The sequence below is a fragment of the Anas acuta genome, chromosome 2 (genome assembly GCF_963932015.1).
Source record: "Anas acuta chromosome 2, bAnaAcu1.1, whole genome shotgun sequence".
NCBI classification, from domain to species: domain Eukaryota; kingdom Metazoa; phylum Chordata; class Aves; order Anseriformes; family Anatidae; genus Anas; species Anas acuta.
The window spans coordinates 137,163,811-137,170,926 of record NC_088980.1 but is presented as its reverse complement, the minus strand read 5'-3'; the positions used below and the strand labels follow the sequence as shown (position 1 = coordinate 137,170,926).

General features: G+C 42.0%; 1 long non-coding RNA gene across 2 annotated transcripts; it reads left to right on the top strand.

Moving 5' to 3' along the window:
* The first annotated feature begins 318 nt into the window (after nucleotides 1–318).
* On the top strand, nucleotides 319–6,181 carry LOC137851361 (uncharacterized). Of its 2 annotated transcripts, XR_011093136.1 has the most exons (5): nucleotides 319–572; nucleotides 691–749; nucleotides 1,497–2,358; nucleotides 3,240–3,975; nucleotides 4,309–6,181. It is a non-coding gene; the product is annotated as an uncharacterized lncRNA (long non-coding RNA). The 2 variants fall into 2 exon arrangements; XR_011093135.1 differs by having other exon boundaries at nucleotides 3,240–6,181.
* The last annotated feature ends 935 nt before the right edge of the window (nucleotides 6,182–7,116 follow it).

The window sequence follows — 7,116 nt, the reverse complement described above, 5'->3', positions numbered from 1 at the left end:
TGCCTAACCTTGCCATTTGTACGGGGCAGGGGGTGAGTGCCTCTCCCCGTTGTCCACTTCTTTTAATGCCTTAAATAGCTCTCCTTGACACACGGCAATGAAAATGGCTCACTGACAAGTTTCTCCTAGCCCTGTGGCTATGAAGTCTGCTCTCTAAAGAAAAATCGACGTGGAGACCATTTGGCTTAAAAGCCCTTAAGCAAGTGGATAAAATTAATCAGCTGTCTTTTAACTCTGATTCATTTTTCCTTTAATTCAATTTACAAAAATGTGCGGGCAGAGCCTGAGCCTCTGGGTATATTAACATTAATAAAACACAATTAAGCAAATGTTATTATGTTGCCAGCAACAAAAGGAATGCCCCTGAGTATACAACTTCCCCTTGCTGTAATAAATATGCAGACACGAGAACTGTGCCTGCAACCCAGTGCTTAAGCAGTCTTAAAAAAAAACACACAACACCACCATCAACAAAAAAACAACTTTGGGGAACACAAAGAAGCCAGCAGGAACAGCCTGAAAGTTAACACGCCAAGACCTACTTGCCAGAAGAGGAGAAATGAGAAGCACAGGTAGGAAAGTTTTGCTTTTTGTATTCAAATTCAGAGGTTCCAGCTTGGCTGGTTAATGTGACTTGTAGATAAAGCTTAGACCTGTGAGAGTGATTGCGTTTTCTCATTGCTTCCACAGGGTGCTACAGCCAAAACCCCACTCCCAGCAATAAGAAGAGAGGAATAAAAACCAGCAAGGTAAGAAATCAATCACCTTAATAATCAAAGTGGAAAACCAATGAAAAATAAACATTCTAGGGGATTTTTGTGTGTGTATCGAAACAGATCACCTGAATCTACCAAAAATAGACATATTCATGTACTCCTTATAACTGTGGTTTTGCAAGAACCCCTGCTAAATTAGGATACATCCAAGGACATCAGTTTCTCATGTAATGGTACAGTCTCTGCAGCTGCGGAGCAGTGATGTATACACTACTTAGGAGCTAGAAGGAACCCAGTTTACCAAGCCTTACAGTAAATCCCATCATAATTATTCCAGTAATGAGCGTTCGCATAATGATAGCTGTTTTCAAAGTATTGAATTAACCACTGTCAGCTAATTGTTAAAATTATCAATAAAGTGCAAAAATCTGGCCAACAGCACTGAAGTTGTTCCTTTGGCATTTGATTCTAAATCTGGAAGTGTTTATTTGAGAAGACTGAATTTCACAGGTTGTGTAATGCAGGGAATATTTTCCCTGTGTTTTGACCCCAGGTGTTGAGGTTATCTGTTATTTATTCTTTTCTTGGACTCCTTTCCTCCTTGCTTGCAGCTCTGCCAAGTTAGGATAAATGTTTATGCTAATACACTGTATGAATCTGACTCCTTTTATTGTTTCATCAGAAAGAAAAAAAAAAAAAGTGATTCTGAGAATGGGCTGGGGAGGATTTGCCAGGATTCTATTCCTAAAGGCATTTAATTGTGACTCTTTTACAATTTAGTCCCTTGGGGGAAAGAAAAAAAAATAATTGAAAGAGAGATGTTGCGTTTTCCTTCCCAATTAACATTTTGTGTGCCACGTGGGTTCGGCTTATCAACCTGAACCTCGGACAGTGTTCTAGCAGAGCACGTGGACACCTCCTGGATCTGAGGCAAGTGATGGTGAAGCAGCCACTCTGCCCCTTGCCACGCTCCTCTGGTGCCCAGGAAAAGCCCCGCAGAGCCGGCTGCTGCTGGCACAGCTCCTCAGGCCCATGGGACGTTTCCACCAGAAGTGGCTGTGTATATCTCATGGGCTCATGTTGGTGTACGTGTGGGCATGTGGCTTGTGCCATCTGCTGAGGGTGTCAACGTGGAAACAGTTCCTGATGGTTTTCAACGAGCCTCGGGGGAATCCTTGGCATAAGCAGACTGTATGCCTTCCTCTTGTCTCATCCAGGAGCCTTCGGGACCACCCCCCAATACAAAAACACGTGAGCTCTAAGAGAAAAACGAAGCAAAAGCTGTCCTGCTACTCAGTGCTGAGAGAAATCTCATGCTGAGGAGGCCCAAGTGCTTAATGTACCTTTAACCTTGTATTTTCTCTCAATTTTCTTTAAAAAGGGCTGACTGCAATGACTGATAAGCAGTGTGACTGGCATTAGCAACAGAAGGGACATGAATCCATGCTAGAACAGAAAAAAGATGAAAAAGATCATGAGGGCACAATGAAATCAGCCCTTCCTGGAGGAGTGCTGGCTGCAGACCCATTACTGGGAGCACTGGGAGAATGCACTTGTTGAGTATGCAACCCAACTGGGATTGTAAAGGTTGGAGAAATAACCCAAAGAGAAGAAGCGATTCAAGTAAAGAAATATGACCGAGGTGAGGAAAGCCTGAGAAAAAGTTAGTTATTCAAAAGAAGACTGAAGGAATATGATAGCCATTTTTTAATATAATGGGGGGAAAAAAAGTGTATTGTTCTGTATTGCTGCTGGGTTACTGCCTGCATTGGAACAAGGCAGGTTTTGGTCAGAGATTTCCCAGTGGTTTCCAAATGCTGAGTGAGCCAGGCGACCGAGCAGAGTGCCAAGGGAGAGGGGCCAATGTTTGTTTTTGGAGGGCTGGGGACACAGGTGAGTAAAGCACCGAGGAGTGGTTTATAGAAATTTTCTCCTGACTTGGTGCTTAGGGATGGGCTCAGTGACTTCTTGAGCCTCTTCCATCCCTGTTTGCTGAGATTCCTCCATTGTATAAACTCAAGTGTAGGTCTGACCTAGCTGGAATGTTTTTGCCATTAAGCAAAACAAAAGGCTTACAGATGTGAATGGCAAATTACGTACTGCAAATTAAAGCTTTAAGTAATTATGCATGGCCTTTTCACATTGTATTTATACTTTATGAATGTTATTTTAGTTCATTGCATATAAATAACAAGCTGAGAATTGCTGTCCTTAATTGAAACCATCCCTACTTTTCTATGACAAGAGATTAACATTTTTAACAGACTCTTTGTGATCCACTGAGGCTTATTGTAGGATTTTTCTGCATTGTTGCTAGGCAGCTTCATGCATGCCAGCAGACAGACACTGCTGGGTATGTCATGGCTAATTAGAAAAAAATCTCCGTGCTTTTGAGTGTACAGCAGCTGAAGTTTTTAAAGCTTGCTGCTCGGGATAAAGACAATTTAATTGGTTCGAGGACTGATGAGACACAATCATAGCAGTTGAGCAGTGCTTCAAATTTTTTTGTTTGTTTGTTTACAGTTCCCTGGATTCACCGAGTGAATGAAGTGGTGAATATCTAAACATTATTAGTGAGAAGAGAGCATTGACCTAAGCTGTGCTGACATTGGTTTGGTCCTGGTGATTTCAAAGAATTGAGCATCACACTCAGATAGAAGATTTGCACAATTACTGTACAACAGAATATTTAGCAAGGAAGAATTTTTAAAGGGGTGTAAATAGTTTTATTTCTACAAAGCAGCTTACAGTGAAACCAACAACAACAACAAAAACTGTTAAAATTTATTACCAGTTCTACAACGACATTTTTTTTAGGAGATTAGCCAATGCACTGGGTGTAAATGCCTTTGCTGGAGTTAAATGTGCCTGGCATCAGTTATGATTGCTTTGACCTCTGCTTACCCTGAAGAGAGAGCATCAGAAACTTGTCATTTTTGTGAAGGAGGATACAGGCCATAGGGTAAATCCTCATTAAGCCTCTTAGGAAGTTCTGATTTAAAAAATAAGCAAATGGCAGGCTGAAGTACAGGGATTATAGAAGCCGAGGACACCTGATACAGATACAGAGATTTATCGGAGGGAATAGATTTAACCGGTGCTTGGTTTTCCTTTTTCTTCCGAGGGATTGCTTTTAATCTGGATCCAGTTCAGGGAAATGAACATCCTGAAAGAAGCTTTAAACTGCTTCCACAGCCAGACAAGAATTAGATTTGTGGAAACTTTTGAACCATATACAGATGTCTTTTGCATAAGGAAGGTGAGGCAGCCTTACATGCGAGCTCTGAACTGATAATGGAAGCAGACGCCGCTTTCTCTTCTTCTTCAAAGCTCGTTTTAGCAGTTCAGTTTTCTTTCTCTACCCTTTCCTGCCTGAAGATACTGTATTTCTGTTAGCTGTTCATGTAAAACACAGTTCTGATGGAGACAGCAGGGCTTATCACAGCACGAAGGCAATCAGTCTTTGTGCCTGGGGGGGGCATCTGCTTGGGCCACCTTTCTTTCCTTGACACGGGGAGGATTTTTTTTTTACTGTTGGGTCTGATCCTGATCACTCAGAGAAGAAAGTTTGGTTCAATCTCTTTCAAAACAGAACATCTTGCATGAAGCAGAGATCTTGGTTTCTCTAGAACCTCTGACGCCTTTTACAAACAGGATTGGTATGAACAAAGTCCATGGGGAAGTGGTCCATGGTTTCCTGCGCTGCACAGTGCCTCATGAAGCAGCCGTGGTGGGTGAAGGAAGGACAGATGGAGCAGAACAGCATAGTGGGAAAGATCTGCGCTGGTCCAAGGTTGTGGATGTGCCGGGTTGTCTGAGCGTGTACAGCTCCTGTTGCCATGAAGGATGTGCTTGGAGTCACTGTTTTTAACACCTGTGGAAACAAGTGTTAGCATGAAGGCACATTCCAGTTTCTGTGTTCCTACAAACGCACCTCATCTACCTCCACCAACACAGACAACCAAATATAAATACTAATTCATACAAATATAAATAGTGTTTATATTTTATATTCCTTCACACCCTGCTTAAAATGTCCTCTGTTGTAGCTTTTTGGTACTCCTCCTCTCCTCATCGAATACCTCTGCTTCTTGTTCCAATGGAAAAAAAGCAAAACAGACCCATTTTGTGCTGGGATTTTAGATGCTGAATGCCTGCAAAACTGCCTTCTCAGCCGTGTGGCTGAGATCTCAGAGCTGAAGAACGCGTCCTTCATATTCAGTTGCTGAGGCACTGGGGATTTCTTATGCGGAAGGACTTTTTAACTAAATGTATAAATCTTTTGGTATTCAGGTGCTGCAGGAAGAGCTCCCAAGTGCATTTATTTAACATTAAGGTCCGTTATAACTTCCACTCTGGCGTGAAGGATAGGTTCAATTACTTCCTGATTTACGTAAAAAGCACTTAGATTGTCTTAAGCATCGTGAAAAAAAAAAAAGCTTTTGTTTCATATATCTCAATTTCAGTAAATTATTCATTTGAATTTCATTTTGATTAGAAGAAAGATTTGTCCAAGCTGGAGATCACCTTGCATTTCACGAGCTCCATTTACCTGGAGGCCTCGAGTTGCATCGCACACCCAGCAAGGTCAGTGCTTCTCCAGCTGTCACCGCACCTTGCAGCACCGACCTGTTTCTGGTGGCCATGGAAGTGCAGGGAATATAAAATAAATCCAGATTTCTAAACCTGGTTTCCTTGTGCAGTGGCCTGTCCTTGGGCTTGGTCTTCGATGGCATGAAACAACAGTGTGATAAATATATGTCCGTCAGACATTTGCATGGGGTGGATGCAAATGCACTTTTAAAAACTCTTCCATAATCTTCCTTTGCAATGGCGTGTTCGAGATCAAACATCAGAGCTCAATTTTCTATAATTACTCAGGTTTATGGAGCTGTCATCACCATGTCAAGAAAGCTGAGAAATTAGAGCATGGCTTTTAATTTTTTTTTAAAGTATTCTAAAGAAAATGTTGCCTTTCATGTATAAAATGAAACAGAATATGGCCACTGTGGGATGGACTGGCAGTTCCTTTGATGGCTTGATTTACATTCAGCTAACTATTGTTAAAAATGAATATGCTCTGTCCAGATTTTGTGCGAGTTAAATACATTTCTCTGCCTTATTTCCATCTTTGCAAATATGCATTTGCAGTATATTGTTAACAACTGTGAGCATTATAACTGGTGATACAGCAGTCTCACATTTTGGACATTATATCATTACGATAAAACTTTGCGGGCTGTTGACCCAACTTAAATTGGGAACTAGCTTCTTCTTATATACTTACCTATACTCACACTAGTTGATAGCACCAGTAAGAGGGTGAATGATGGCAGTAATAAAGAATTCTCCACTGAATTGATAGTTTTATTTATTTTCAAACAGCGCTCTTGCCACATCATTAAAGACCTTGAAGAAGATCTTTATTTTCTCATTTTCTTCATATTTTTTACATTTTCTGTGTGGGATTGTATAATTTAGGAGAATAGCTTGCTCTGCATTGAAACAGTTCAGCTTGTTGAACTAGATCAAAAGAGAAAAAAAGAGACAGAAAAAAAAACCACAAACCTTTCCAAGTACTAAGGGTCTTAATTTGAATGTGATAAACCCACTCTTCCCTGTTATATCTGCTCCTTGACTGATGGCATCTCTCAAGGTAATTATATTGCAGCCTTTTCCCCCTTTTTTCTTTTTGAATGGCCACTGTGGTGCTAGTTACAGAACAGCCGGGTGCCACATATGTGAAATGTCTGCCAGGAAGGACACCTTTGTGGAGTTCCTCAGCTGGGGTAGCCCACTGGTTGTGCCGAGGCATGAAATTTGGTTCCACGAGAGCTGGAAAGCATTCAGCTCCACAATGCTAGTGCTGTGGGGGGAAAGAGAAAAAGGAGAAAAAGAGAAAGGCACTTTTACACCAAGCTCCTCAATTAAATGGAAGCTTTTGGCTTACAGGGGTCTAACAGAATGACCAGCACACATGGGGAAATGACAAGGGTCTTTTCTGTTCTCCCTTCTCTCCCCACTTCTGGCCCTTTTGCTGTTGTTAAGTGCTTCTGCCTATTGTAGGGTGGAAGATGCAATGCAAGATGGTTTTGGAGATGCTCAGACTGTGTCTCTCCATCAACCCTTACCCAAAGGCTGCAGGACCACCAGCTGCAGCATTCCTCATCCACCCTGCATCTTGGGACCTTCTCATCTACTGGTCCTCCCTGCAAGAGGGCAGAATATAAAACACAGAAAGGGAGGTTGTGCCGCAGCCTAGCAGCATGAGGCTGGAGGCACTGCTATGGTAGGAGTACCGGTGCTCACAGTTTTGGCAGTGCTGGGCTTTGTGTCCACGCAGAGTTTCAGCTTTGCCATGATTCTTCCTTACTCTCCGTCAGCGGTTCCCACAGGGAGG